The sequence below is a fragment of the Meleagris gallopavo genome, chromosome 1 (genome assembly GCF_905368555.1).
Source record: "Meleagris gallopavo chromosome 1, MGAL_WU_HG_1.1, whole genome shotgun sequence".
NCBI classification, from domain to species: Eukaryota; Metazoa; Chordata; class Aves; order Galliformes; family Phasianidae; genus Meleagris; species Meleagris gallopavo.
Genome location: NC_139404.1, coordinates 62387224 through 62401316, shown reverse-complemented (window position 1 = coordinate 62401316; position 14093 = coordinate 62387224). Strand labels below are relative to the sequence as shown.

At 36.9% G+C, this 14093-nt stretch overlaps 1 protein-coding gene across 5 annotated transcripts in view; it reads left to right on the top strand.

Annotated features, from left to right (window-relative positions):
• The window catches only part of EPS8 (EGFR pathway substrate 8, signaling adaptor), a 131570-nt gene that overhangs the window by 17536 nt on the left and 99941 nt on the right, over positions 1-14093 (top strand). Inside the window, exon 2 of one of the 5 annotated variants that reach the window (XM_085230839.1) lies at positions 12318-12410. The exons of the other annotated variants lie outside the window; for them this stretch is intronic. The gene's annotated coding sequence lies outside the window, so the exon portion shown is untranslated. The remainder of the gene's footprint in view (positions 1-12317; positions 12411-14093) is intronic. 5 annotated transcript variants of the gene reach the window in all.

Below are 14093 nucleotides of genomic sequence, written 5' to 3'. Positions count from 1 at the left end.
GAGGCTTCGTTTTTAAGTTACAGGCATCTCCCACAAGCAAGAATGTGACAGCTGCTCTTTCTTCTTCTGTGTAAGAAGTCCTCTCTTACTTTGGGTGATGTTTTTGCATTCACTCTGTGGTAGGGCCATGGGCCAACCATGTCAGTGCCCTGAGTGCTTAGCACAGTGGAGCACACAGGCCTGATCACAGATGATGGGCTGGGTGCCTCTCTGAGCTTGCAGCTGCATCAAATTACTCCGGTGCTTTTTTCTTTCTTTCTTTTTAAAACATTCTGGCTGAGGGGTTTAGCACCATATGTGAGCTGATTGTAGAGGGGCTTTTGTGTTGTGGGATATGTTTAGGTGAGAGAAAATGGCTGTGAGGGACAGCACTCTCAGCTGTTGGCTGTAGGTGTACTTTGTGTGCAAATTTGCCAGCCTAACTGATAATGCCAAAATTATTTGTCTTTCTTAATGTAGGCAGATCCCTGTAACTTCCTATTTTTAACTTTCCTAAGATATGTAATTATTTTTTCTAGGTTTGTTGCAACATCTGTAAATATTTACCCATTAAATATTCCAGCTGGTAGCTTCCCATTGCCTGCTTTTCATCAGTTTATGCGCAGCACTGAATGATGGCTGTGGTGCCTTTTGGGTAAAAATAAAATGCAGATGGACTTTTCTTGGGCACAAACTTCCTTTGGGTTCTGCTTGTGATGGGCTTTCCGTAACTTTTAGATATGTAGGAAAGCCCCTTGCCTAATTCAGAAAGAGAAAAACTCTGTATCTTCCATGTGCCGTTACCTTGAAGTGATTCCTCATTTTATTTTATTTTTTTCCTTTCTTCATTCTTTTTTTTTTTTTTCCTTATTTCTTTTGTTTTTGAAGTGCAGTGGAAAATGTATTTCTCAACTAACACTGACAATTCTTCTTTGTCCTTGGAGAATATTCGTCAGCATTGTGGGGGGTTAATTTTTGTTTTGTTGTGGGTTTTTGTTTGAGCTGGTTTTAGTAAACAAGTTGAAGTTCCTCAAGGTTAGAGATATAAAAAAAGTTTAGGGTGGTGACTTGAGGCATTATGCTGAGACATGTTTGCAAACCAACTCTCTTACCAACTTGGAAGCCCTAGGTAAATTATTCTCTCTTAAAATTGATAAGTATCTCAGAATACAGCACCAGTACTCAGCTTTCTGCCTTTCCTGGAGGTAAGGGGAGGGAGTTCTTGTGAACATCCAGCGTTCTTCCTTTCTTTTATGATCTTTGATGTTTGAGAGTGAGGTAGTATTTTACGTGGTTATCGTTAGAAATCTGTTGATGCTTTGCATCTGAGCCCTGACTCGAATGCAAATAACCATTCAGGAGGGTAGAACAGGTATATTTTATACCCTCGGGACACTGATTGAGAGTAACTATGTAGAGCTGCAGATATTTCCCTTCCTTCATGCAAATTTAGCTGGAAACACTTGCCCAACCCTCTCCATGTTATTCAATCTTGCTTAATTTGGAGCATCGTGGAGTAAAGACATGGGTTTTGTAAGAGCTTACCAAGGGGAAAAATAAAAAGTGCAGACATTTTAATTTTTTTCTCGCTCTTTTGGATATAAGCAAAATAGAGGAGTCCAGTGTCTCCTGCTATGTTCTAATATTTGCATTCAACTATGTTTTATAGAATGGGCTTGGAGTTCTGTGCACACTGTGGCAAAGGAATGGAGTTTTCATTCCTGGTTTTGCAAGGAGATTCATAGTGAAAATAATACTCCACAATCACAAAGGATTTGCAGATTTGTAAAAAAGCAATGTGCCAAGCTAAAGTTAGATTATAGGATCTGTCTGAGCATCAATACATAAGGAAACGATTATTTTCTTGCCTGGCTAGAGAACTGTCATCTTTCACACTGTCAGGAAGAATCCACATGTAACCCAAGTAACACACAATCATGTTTCTCTGGAACTTTCAAATATGATTTTTAAGGATGACAGACTCTTTGTTGTATCAACATTGTGCAGCTGTAGTGTGAACAAAACATAAGCATCTAGAAAATAATAAGGCTGAAAAATGTGCCATGTTTTTAGTGCTGGGAATTATTGTATTATTATGTCTCTGAGTAGGTCTTGAATGCAAAACATTTTTACTTCCTTTAGGAAAACAGGTGATTTGAACGTAATGTTTTTGTTTTCCTGTCGTTGCAGTACTTTTGCAGCTCAGTAATGAGCATTTCTTTTTTGAAATCATCTATGCCCACTGTATGTGGTTCTGAAAGCAGTATTCATTTCTGGCAGTTTCATGTAAACCGGTTGAATTTTGGAGATGAAGCTTCTCCATGCTGCTCTTACTTGCTGTAGGAGGAGGGGGGAGCTGCTTATTTAAACTCCCAGCCACATGTAGGCATCACTGTGTCTCAGAAGACATCACACTATTGCCAGTATTCGTATAAATAATGAGCGCTAAAAAAAAGTGAGCCAAGCAACTTAAACTCCCATTTCTGTAAATACAGCATCTTCCTGCCTAGCTTTCGTGAGAGAATTTGTTTTAATATTGTTTCCTTTACAGCCTGTGGAGTACATTAGACACTACTTTCACAAGGATAGATCAGTGAATCTAGTGAAGTCCTTGGCCTGATATCACAGCTAAGGAAATAACTGACAGGTTAATTTATGAACAGTGTACACGGTAAAACTTAAAGCTATCACAGACAAGTGCTTATGCCTTTCTCATCTGTAGGTGGAATGTGTCATCCCTCAGCAGAATAGCTACATTAGTCTCACATGGAAGAAGGTATGTGTAGAGACTGAGTGCTCTATCTTCGTTGTGCTGCTGTACTCAAAGTCATTCTGTATCTACATTAATTTCCTATAAAGAACAATTTAGAGCTTAGAAATGCTGGCTTGAGCATCATTTTTCTGAAATAACTTAATGAATTGGCATGTAGCCTTGTCATCTCATGGTTGGTTGAGGTCCTGAGGCAATATTTAGTGTAATAGAATAAGTGGTGCTCTGGTTAACACAATCAACTCTTATGTAGAAAGATGCGTTTATGACTTTCAAGAGAAAGAGTCTTTTCACTGCACATTTAGCTATTATTCTGCTAATTCCTTGCAGAGATTTGGAAACTGCCGCATCTTTGTTTTCTTTTGGATTGGAAAGTGCTTAGTATGCTCTTTCTGAAGGGCCCAGAATTTGAACCCACAATGCTTACATGAGGATTAACTTTCTTAAGGACTTGAGGGTCCCCACAGAGTTACCTGAGCCCTTTAATCAAAGATTGAATTTTCAGCTTAATATAGTACTTACATTTGTCCAATTCCAGGGAGGCTGATAAATTAATCTTAATTAAATTTAAGGAGGAAGGAACCAAAAGAAAAAAAGAAAATATTGTAGAGTTTAAAGGTTTGAAGGATCATTATACAACTGGACCATTATTTTTTCCAGGTAAAATGTGGATATGTTTTGTATTTATTTTTCTGAAAATACATTTTAATTTAATCATTTTAGACCAATGCTAGACTTTCAATAATATACTGACTATTGTGCTTTTGTCTTCATGGGAAGAGTGTTTTTCAGATTGATATGTTAAAAGCTCGTTTAATAAGCTTATCTTGTCATACTAGTATAAATTGTTAGAGTCAAATTGGTAACATTAAAAGTAACATTAATATCTGAGACAAAAATAATAGTGGATGATTCCGTATGCCATAAACAGTCAAAGTTAAAAGTGATAAAGGTAGTGGCCATTTCTATCTAAGAGTATTTTTTGTATGCGTTCTTAAGTTGACTTAAAAATTCTGTTAAATTCCTGTGCTAAGAACACTCAGATGTGGGACCATGGAGAATTATTTAATCTCCTGAGATATCTGCCTTTTAATAAAACAGACACCGGTTTAACATATTTAGATCTATTGATTATTTCTGAGGAAAATTGCTCTTTTGATTTAAATGCAATGGAAGCTTTCTATGAGTGTTTGTCTTTGGCAGGCCAATATTGCCCTCTTTCACATCAACAAGGCATCTCTCTAATTCTGGTTCTAAATGTCACGTTTGGTGTTTTTGCGTATCTCTTTGTGTCTCATAATGAAATTTATGCACAGATATGCAGCAAATTTAATCAGCAATGCCTGAAATTAGATTTCGGTGCTTTAAAGCTATGAAAGACAGTATTAACTTCAGTCTTTCTTCTAAGCATCCAAGTTACAGGCCATCACTTATTTCTTCCTTTGGTCAATTTCTTCATTCCTCTAGTTGTAGAATAATTTATAGAAGCTTACAGAAAGCTTTTGTGCAACTTGTGCTTGGTATATTCCACTGACATAACTTAAGTATTTCATATATCCGTGTTCCTTGTGGGTGACCTGAAGTATGTGGTTCACCATTGGTCTTGTGGTGTGGTTCCAGCCTTCTGTGAAGTGATGAAGTCTCCTCCTAGGTAGGATCATAAGGCACTCAAAGGTTTCTCTTTCGTCTTTTCCCTGCGCATCTCCCCTGAGCACCCTTCTTTTATTTTAGTCATCTTTATTTCCTCCTGCCAAACAGGGAGTCTGCGGTCACAGCCAGGATCTAAAGTTCTCATAGTGGTGTACAAATTGTTTTGAAGGGACAAACAACGCTGCTTTGGCTACATAAATAATGCAATCGGTTACCTGATGTCCTGCAGAGACTACTAGAGGTTTTCATCTCATCACATCTGCTAACAGTTGGAACGTGTTGGCTTCCAGTTAGGTTGGTCAGTGTTGTTTTGCTCACTAGGGTTAAACAGAGCTCTCTCCTTTGTTTTTTGTAATGTTCCAAATATAGGAGACTTCCAAGGAGAATCAGTAACATTTTCTTCCTGCAGGGTTACCCTTCTCCATGTGAAGGTTTCTGTTTCTGTTCGGTGAAAGGGGAGAGAGATGATGATGAAGAAATAAAAACACTTGTGCTAGGAGCTTCACGGAGTTGAACTAAACATGCTCTAAGCATGGAAATAATGTTCTGCTTTTGTTCCAGGCTGGGTAATATGTATGTATAAGATTCATGTTGTGGTACTCATCTTTCCATTATAGCCTCCCTCTTTTAGTTTTGTATTTTGGCCTCAAATTTAACTCTCCGTGCAAAGTTTGGGCATAACATCTTTTGGCAAACACTCTTTTTGTGTGTGTTTTTTCTTGATTTTTTTTAAACTAATTTGATTTAGTTTTTTGATCCAGTTCTGTGAAAATGATATTTTATGGTTACAATTACAAGTCTAAAATTAGGTTTGAATGCATATGATAATGAGTTGATTTGTACTGCTTCAAATGGTGGATTTCTGCTTTTATTTCCCTGTTCTTTTCCCAGAGGAGTTCTGGTAGTAAGATTAAAATGGGGAAACAGTGGATTAGGAAATGTTTGTTCAGAGTTTTTGTATTGGAGTATATTAAGTGATGGGTAATACTTCATGAAGTGAACAAAAATAAGCACAGTTAAAATACTTTGTTGATATTGGCAAGAAAAAAATTTAGGCGTTCTCGGGAAAGCTGATGGGCTAGCTTTTGTCTAGCTTTCTAGGGTTTTGCTTCAGGATGGCATGCACAAAAGGCCCCTTTTGATCATGTTGCTCCTTATTCTGGCTGTGTGGCTCTGAATTTGTCTTGCTGGGTGGCTGGTTACCATTACTGGCAACAAGAGTTTGAAAATATATGATGTTATTAGAGCTGTGGAAAAGTGTCCATGTAAGCCTTGTGATATTTTTTTTCTTCTGCAGGGAAGTTGGGATTTCTGCATATTTGTTTTTACTTATAATCATTTAGTCCAGGATTATTTTTTTGTTTGTTTGTGATGTAAATCCTGCTTTTGGCTCAACATGAATGTCAGTCAGAGTTCTTAATATACCTGAATGTGCCACACTGCAGAATCAGCTTCATAGCAGTGAGACAAGAAAAAATACAGACAAGTAGTTATTTATAAGAAGGTCAAAAAGAAGCAAGGACTAGATTAAGGACAAAGGCTCTTGTTCTTGAATTATAAACCAGAGGAAGGAAGATGCTTGGAAAAATTGGAAGTTAATAGTTCAAATGTTTAAATATGAAAATTCCCTTTTTGTACTCCCTTAGCCTGTCGGATAGTACTGCAAGACATTACATAGACCATTACCTTTTAGTAGGCTTCAGTAAAAGAAACATTAGCAAGGAAACATTTATAAGAGGTAAGTGATGGTCTTTATTCTTCTTCTTTTTTTTTTTTAAGAAGCAGGACCTTTTAGAGAGCTGAGTCCTAGCTCAGACTGGGAGGAGTTGGATTAAAGGAATGTTAGTTTACCATATTCTGTTACAGGCTTCCTTCTGAGTACTTGACCATTGGTAGTACCAGCCGTCACCTATGTGAAACAGAGCCAGCAGATCTTATTTTACAACAAAAGAACCATCATGTTTCTTGCTATTTTGCAACATCAGAGAAGACTATTTATCCCAAGTCTTGAAAAATCCCTGCCTCCCAGAGTACTCAGATCTCTAACATGACCAAGGTCCTCCTCAGGGTTGCAGGATGATGCATATTAGTGCAATGGCCCTAACAGCAATAAGTACTATAAAAAGGTGTTTTGTTACTTGAATATTTTGTTTGGTTTGTTTGGTTCTTAGATAGGAATTAACAGTTATGCTCTATTAGAAGTGCTGTGGTGGTTTATTTTAAAGGAAAACAGCCCCAAGGAAATTGCCACCTTGCGTGTTGCAGACCGGGCACTTTAGTTTTCTGAGTCTTCTTTTGTCAGAAGCATGTGTTGCTTTTTTGTGAATTAATTGTGAAAGTAGTGGTCCCACAGAAGATAATAATGAGTTCAGAGGCTGTGGTTAATACCAGCCATGGAGTGGAATAGAAAAGATCACAGGTTTTGAGTCTCATAACAGATTGCTTTGACTTAGGGTGGAGACTTTATTACCTTGATGGGAAATATCAGAAAGGTTTGGAAAACATTGCTTATGGTGTAATGCTTTGATCACAGTGGAATAGATGAGCTCTAGCATATTGATGGTAAATGAGGAGAAGTTTAAAGACACAGTGAGAAACAGTATTTGAGAAAATGGGAAGTTGAACTGAAAATCTCAGTGTTCAGTTATTTTGATAGTGTGCCTCTATATGACTCCCAGAAAAAGGAAAGGACATGCTGATAAAAAAAAAAAAAAAAAAAAAAAAAGAAGCTTTTTTGAGTGTATGCACTATAAACTGAAGTGCTTGAGTAAGAAAAAAAGTTACATGAACTTGATAAAAGTTTTCAGTGATTCAGAGGTCACGTGTGTGGTGAGCTTTATTTTCTCTTGGGATAATTGTAAGTTTTGATATGACTTGGAACCAGCTTCGGATTACGTTATGATGGGGAAACCTCACCTTACTCCTCAGCTACAAAGATAACCTTATTGGCACTGAAACTGATTTATTACAACAGTCTGTACTTAAAATAGCTTTTATTACTCTGGTGGCCATACTGTGGTGAAATTCTATGAGTGTATTGATGCAGAAACCTGTGTGCTTTTTCTTATGCAAGTGATTTCAAAAGGCTGCACAATTTGTGCTTTCCTTGATATACAGAAGATATGAAGATGTTTCTAATGGTGGAATTCCGCAGTGTGGTAAGATCAGGAAGGGCTAATAAATTACCAGATTTAAGTTTGTACAGTTTAAAACAAATCTTCAGTGATTCACTTTTTTTTCTGAGTTTTCTTAATAACTGAACTGAACTGAAGTTATTAACTTACCAACTGCTCCTTCATACTCTTCTCCATCCTTCTCCTTGAGAAGAGATTCCCTTTTAGTTTTTCAGACTTCCTTCTCTGATATCTTTAGAGGTCTCAAAAGACAAGAGAACTAGAGTAAATCTCTCCAAGATGAGATTAGCAAATTTTCTAAGTAAGTTTCTTTATTTGTTAATATAAATATGAATGAGTTTGCTTAGCACTCTCTGTCTTTCCAAAAAAAAACAAAGGAACTTGACTTCCCAGGGTACAGTGGGACAGTTGTTTCAGCTCTCATTGCACAAGAGGGCTAGCAAAAGAAGGACATGATAGCAAGCAGGTGGGGAAGTTCACCTTCTTTGCTTTAAGAGGACAGCAGGTGTTCTGGTAGACTCTGGTGCTGAGGTATGCAAAGAGTGGACATTCTGCTTTGCCATCATCCGTGATGTCCTTTGTTTCCCTCCCTCCTTGGAATGTCACCAAATGGAACAAAAAAGGCCAGCCTGAAGAATGCACACTGTTACTTTTCCTGTTCCAGTTTCTACTGCTCTAAGCACCTGTGGCAGACAATGTCTCCTTAGAAACCAGCGGTAGAATGAAAGGAAAAGGAATGTTTTTGGGTTGTGCTGAAGAATGCAACCTTTCTTCATGGTCAACAGGGATATCATGGGTGTTTCTGCCACAAGGCAATATCTGGCAATCAGTAGCTAAAATGTTCTCCTATTTATGTTGACCATGGTAAGCCAGAGAGTGTAGAGCTAAGCACTCTGCTCTAGGCACCCTTTCTAGTTGGAAAGACACTTTCCCCTTCTCACTCTTCCTGCTCCTTTCCAGGAAAAGAAAAAAAAAAAAAAAAAAAGACAACAAATTACATTTCTTATTGCTTCTTCCAGTACAATGTGTAATGCCTCCTACACATCTTTTGAGTTGTGTCAGCCTTTGCCACAGATCTAAGATCAGTTTTTAAGGGCACTCCCTTTTCTGGAGTGGGCAGGGAACTTGTTCTCAAACTACTGTCATCCATGTGTATGTGTTCTGCACTGTGATACCTCCTATGTACATTCACAGATGATTTTCTTCAAACACCATTAACTTTCCTGAAACATATATTTCTCTCTGTTTTTTTGTTTGTTTGTTTATTGTATGCATATATCTGAAGTCAACTATTTCTATTGTAGCTTTAACTACATCCCCCATCTATTGAATTTTAAGACCAACTGTCTACTGACTTTATCTGAGTCTTCTAATGTTAATATTTCTTTTCTTTAAAAAAGGATTCATTGTAGGAATGCTGCCAAGATATGACATCCTGTTTGGGAGAGTAGGATTCTGCATATGAATATATCTGCCAGTTTAAGTTTTACATACTCAAGTTTAGAAGTTGGATATATGAAAATAACTTCTAGAAAACCTGAGACTAATATTCACCTTTTTCTTTCTGTAAAATAAAACAGAATAAAAATGCCAGTGATCTTTTTTTCAAGTGATTAAACCTGATACCTGCAGAGCTTGAAGCTTAAACATTGTGGCAGGAGGAACCAAAGAGTAAAAAAGATTTAACTGTTCACTCTGCCAGAAGTTGAAGCTGGCATAAAGGCAAAAGTAGATGAGGAAACAGTGACAAGTAAATAGTCACTGAAATTGTTTATCACTTTGCTGTTAATAAACCAGGTTTGTCATAAATGTACAGCCAAAACAAGGGACATAGAAAAATTTGAAGAACAACAAAAATAATAAAAAACTAAAGCAGTTTTGAACTCCTGCACCAGTGAGAATAGACAGTTTTTAGAAAGCTGACTCAGATTTAGGAAACTGCATTAATATAAGTAAAATGAGATTTCCTTTGTCATTCTGTTGTCCTGTGAGATCTTTCCCCTTTCTTGTGAAATCATCAGCTCTCCTGCTGACATCTCTATATCAATTCATGGGGTAATTTGTTGGTCTATTTAGGATGACTTCTATAGTGGGACTGTAGGACACCATTTGTAGAATCTTTTAACAACTTTCTGACTTTTTTAAATACCCAAGCCTGGTGGAGGCTTCCAGCTATTTTGGCTTTCTGCCTATTTCAGACAAAATGGTCCAACATTTTAACTCCATGAGGCTCTGAGAAGAGACGGACAACTACGTGATAAATGTGATACTGCTGTGGTACACTGATGGGTAAAAACATACTTAACAGTGGTTCTAGAAGTAGTTTTGCTTTGTAACTTTATGAAATGAGAGTTTCTCTTGGTCAAGAAACTTTCACAAATGCCATGTGTAAACAGAACAGCTGTAGAGTTAGACATCAGTGATTTTATTTACTAATTTTTAACTTTGAGATTCAGTGTCCTTATCTAAGGGAGAGAGTTCAGACCATTATTATTATTATTTAATCAACTACTATTGCTAAACAGACTTTGTAAAATGTCAGACTAAATAAGCTGTTGTCTCTTTTGACCTTGCCAGTGATGCTTTTCTCTTTGTCTTGCAAATGAGCTTTTGCCTGTGGATTAACCCAGCTCCTGAAGGTAAAAAAGCTAAAAGCTGACTTGAAGTTATTATTAATTATTATTTTTCTAAAAGAAAATGTGGCTGACTTAGGAACAAATACCTATAGAAGCAACAATAGTAAGGTCTTCAATGATTTCAAGTTATTTTTCCAGTGCAATTTCAGCATGCTGCATCTCATATTTCTGCTCTCTCAAACTCTCCTAGACTGCATTAAGATAACAGCATTAAAAAAGTTGATTACATCTGCTCAGAATGCTATGGAGAAATCGTTAAATAAAATAAAAAATAATGGACAAAAAACTCTCCTTCCAGGCTATTACTAATTTCACAAAGCAGCTGTGGTTCCAGTTCTGTTCAGGTAGCCAGTTCTATTCAGTTTGAGGAGTGTGTCTGTGCTTTTTCCGGACAAGGCTGTGCCAAATTAATTGAATTGTTTTCTTTTTTGAAGCAAATCTGGCTAAGCCACACTTACTTGGGTTAAATAAAAGCAAAAATAAAGCTCACATCGGTTCAGGAAGTTTATTTTGTGGTTCTTTGGAAGAGAACATTCTGTCCCCTCTTTACAAAACCAATACAAACAGTATCTTGGCAAAGGCACTATTCTTTGTAGATACCTTACTTTAAATTATCTCTGGGTTACTTTCTGAGATTAAGTATCACAGTTCCTGTTTCCTGGATAAATTCTGCCTCATATAATCGTGCTTTCACTTTGTAAGACATCTGCAAATTCAGATGAGCAGTACAATTAAATCTTTTAAACACTACTTGAGACCTGCTGATGAAAAATACTGTATAATAGAAATGATGGCTATAAATTGAAAGACAGTAAACACTATTTATAAAATATCACTTCTTCAGAAGCAGTTGTATCACATTATAGAAATTGTCATGTAAATATGGCTTGTCTGACTGTTGATGTTACAGGGAAAGAGCTGTATAAGTAAGGAATAAGGGATTTTTCTTTGCCAGGTAGCTGAGGAATTGCACGTGACTTTCATAGTGAAATGTCACCTTCAGTTTGTTTAACATTTTTTACAGGGGTCTTATGAAGCTGCTTTCTCTTACTATCTAGAAGTGTATGGAGAGCAGTGTATTTCATGTGCTTATATTAGCCATTTCTCACACGTGAGAATTTGACATGTGCTGCAGGAACTGAGAGAGAGCATGGAAAGAAAAGTGTGCAGTACAGTCCTAATCAAACAGCGAGAAATCTCCAGTACTCTCTTGATAATGTATTCAGTAGAGCCAATTAGTGGAAATCTTGAGTGATGTTAGGTTATTGGGCTGATCCTTCAACTGGCCATAACTTCTACTGACTTGAGCTCTTACTAGAAGGGAAATGCTGTGCGCCTTGTAGGAGGCAGTGTAACTTGTAATAAGCAGTATTCCCAGAGAGTGATAAAAACAAACTTATAAACTATCTGAACAAATCTCTTGCTGTAACAGCTTTGAAGTGAGGTGAAGTTTTACACACGCGTTTGGATGTAGTGTTTGAGAAAGATCTATATTTAACAGAAAAACAAAACCCAACCTAACAAACCTCACAACCTTTCCATTTCCATTTGAATCCGAAGAGTAAAGCTTTTCAATTTTCACATCAGTCTTATCTTTTTAGTGAGGCCTTTTTCCTATAATTAAGGAGGCATCAATTTTTCCAATTGAAAGCAAGTCCAATCAGAGCCATCCACACAATTATTTCACTCTTCCCTCCCCCTCATCATTATCTGATATTTTGTTTGCACCGTCATTATTCATTAACTGTGTTGATGTCCAGGACTGCAAAGACTAAAATCACATTAGCAAAGGCAGACCTCTGGCTCCCCATTGAAATCCATTTATTCCTTTTCTGCTTGTTTTTTGTTTTTTTTTTTTTTTAATTGGCTTTCAATTTCAAAACCAGTCACAAGTTTTCAAGACAAAGAATTCTGAAACAATGAAATTAAGTTGTTTTGTTTATTTTTTTTTCCTTTTCTTTTTTTGGTGCTTTGTTTCTTAGCAGAATTATTTAGTTTTTCCAAACTATTCAGAGGAATTAAATTCTGAGTAAGATGCTGCTGAGATGATAAATTATAATAAATTATAATAAATTATAATAAATTGTAAGAGACACAGACTGACATTTTTCTTACTTATATACATACTTGTGTATGTTTTTTTTATAGATAGATCCTTCTGAGACGAGGAAATAGATTTGACACTGCATGTATCTGTTTAAGAAGAGATGGAATCTACCTCTTTCTTATATGCATGCTCATGTAGGTACATATATCTATCTGTGTATGCAGCTATCTATATTTAAATATATACATAAATAATATCCTCCTGAAAGGGAATAGAATTCTATTCCCTTGTCTTAGAGCTTTGTATATGAACCTGTTTAGTTTAGAGGTAAGTTCTGATTATGTCCCTTTTTCCTCTGGGTTGCATATTGAAAAGGTTTAGCAAGGCATGGGTTGCCTAGCTTTCTTTAACATTTTTGGATTTTAAGTTTTTAACATAATTAGGTGATTGGCAGATAAACTCTCACTTGTTAGTAAGCAGCTTGATAAGGTTTAGTACATAAGCTAGCTAAATATATGACTTTATGTGTTAATGTGCAACTATTGGATCAATTCAGATTGACTGAATTGACCTGTTGCTGCCTGCCTCGTTACTGGATTGACTTGCTGCTGCTCCTTTCTAATTCTGTGCTCTCTGTTGCTGTACCAAATTGATCTGTACATTTCAATTATTCATAATTGAATTTATATTAAAATGGAGAACATCACTACGGAGTTGACCCTATAAGGAAGGGGAGATGGAAACTCTCATAGAATTGGGGTAACACCACAGTGATGTCCGAAAGAGAATAACTGGTAAGAAAATACAACTGTAAGCAGGGCAAATTTTTTAAAATTTGAAAGACTGTTGAGCACCTTGCTATGGAGAAACTACAAAGCAAGTGGTGACTTGTAGGTGTAACCAGTTTGGAAGAAAGTGTTGGAGGTGACATAAATTCATGGAGAAATGGAGAGAACCATAACTGCCATCTCCAAAAAGAAGTGAATAAATAAAAAGTAAAATGAATAAGTAAGAACTGAAATTTGTTCTCGCCTTCCTCTGTGTTTCACCTTGGTTTTTGCAGTATTCTTCCTTTCCTGCATCCTCCTTCCCCAGGTGACCCAGAAGTGCACACTGAGCAATTGAACATAATGCAGGTTCTCTCTCCCTCTCTCTTTAACAACTGACACCTTTCACTAAACTCTAAATTTCTGGATGCAAAAACATGTCTTTTTTTGCTTGTTTTTTTTTCCCTAGGAGTGGGCTGAGAGAAAATGAGCCTGAGCCAGGCGGCCAGCTAATCTTAGGAAATCCTTACTATTTGTTTGTATGTTTCTGAATTTGTTTTTCCCCTCCCTCCACCAAATGAGTATCATCCTGATGAGGCCAAGCTTCAAATCTGTAGCAGTTGGTGTGACATACCAGGCACTATCACCACACCTTTTTAATCAGAGGAGATTTTATACCTTGTGCCTTAGCGCTTCACAGCCTGAAAATGCAAGCTGTGGGGCTCTGATAACAGACGTAGTGACTGGCTGCTGTCAGCATGAAGATGATTAAAAATGAGAGTGTGTGTGTGTGTGTGAGCTTGTTCACTCCCTTTCCAGATGAATAGAAAATGAAACTCTCCAAAGCCTTTTATATAAGTGTGTGGGTTGGTCAGTGTTGGGTTTGTTGGTTTTTTTTTTTCCCCCAGGGATTTTTTTTCCTGTTTAAATCTGTATGGCTGTGCACAGACAAACTTCATCCCCAGCTTCCTTTTGAAGATGTTTTGTAAAGAAAAGACTATACTTGTTTTGACCTCTGAAGCATGATCCTGTCTGCAGTTCAATACTAGATGTACCCTCTCTGTGAAAGATAATAGCTAGCAATTTCTTTTTGAGGGGAAGGTGGTTTCC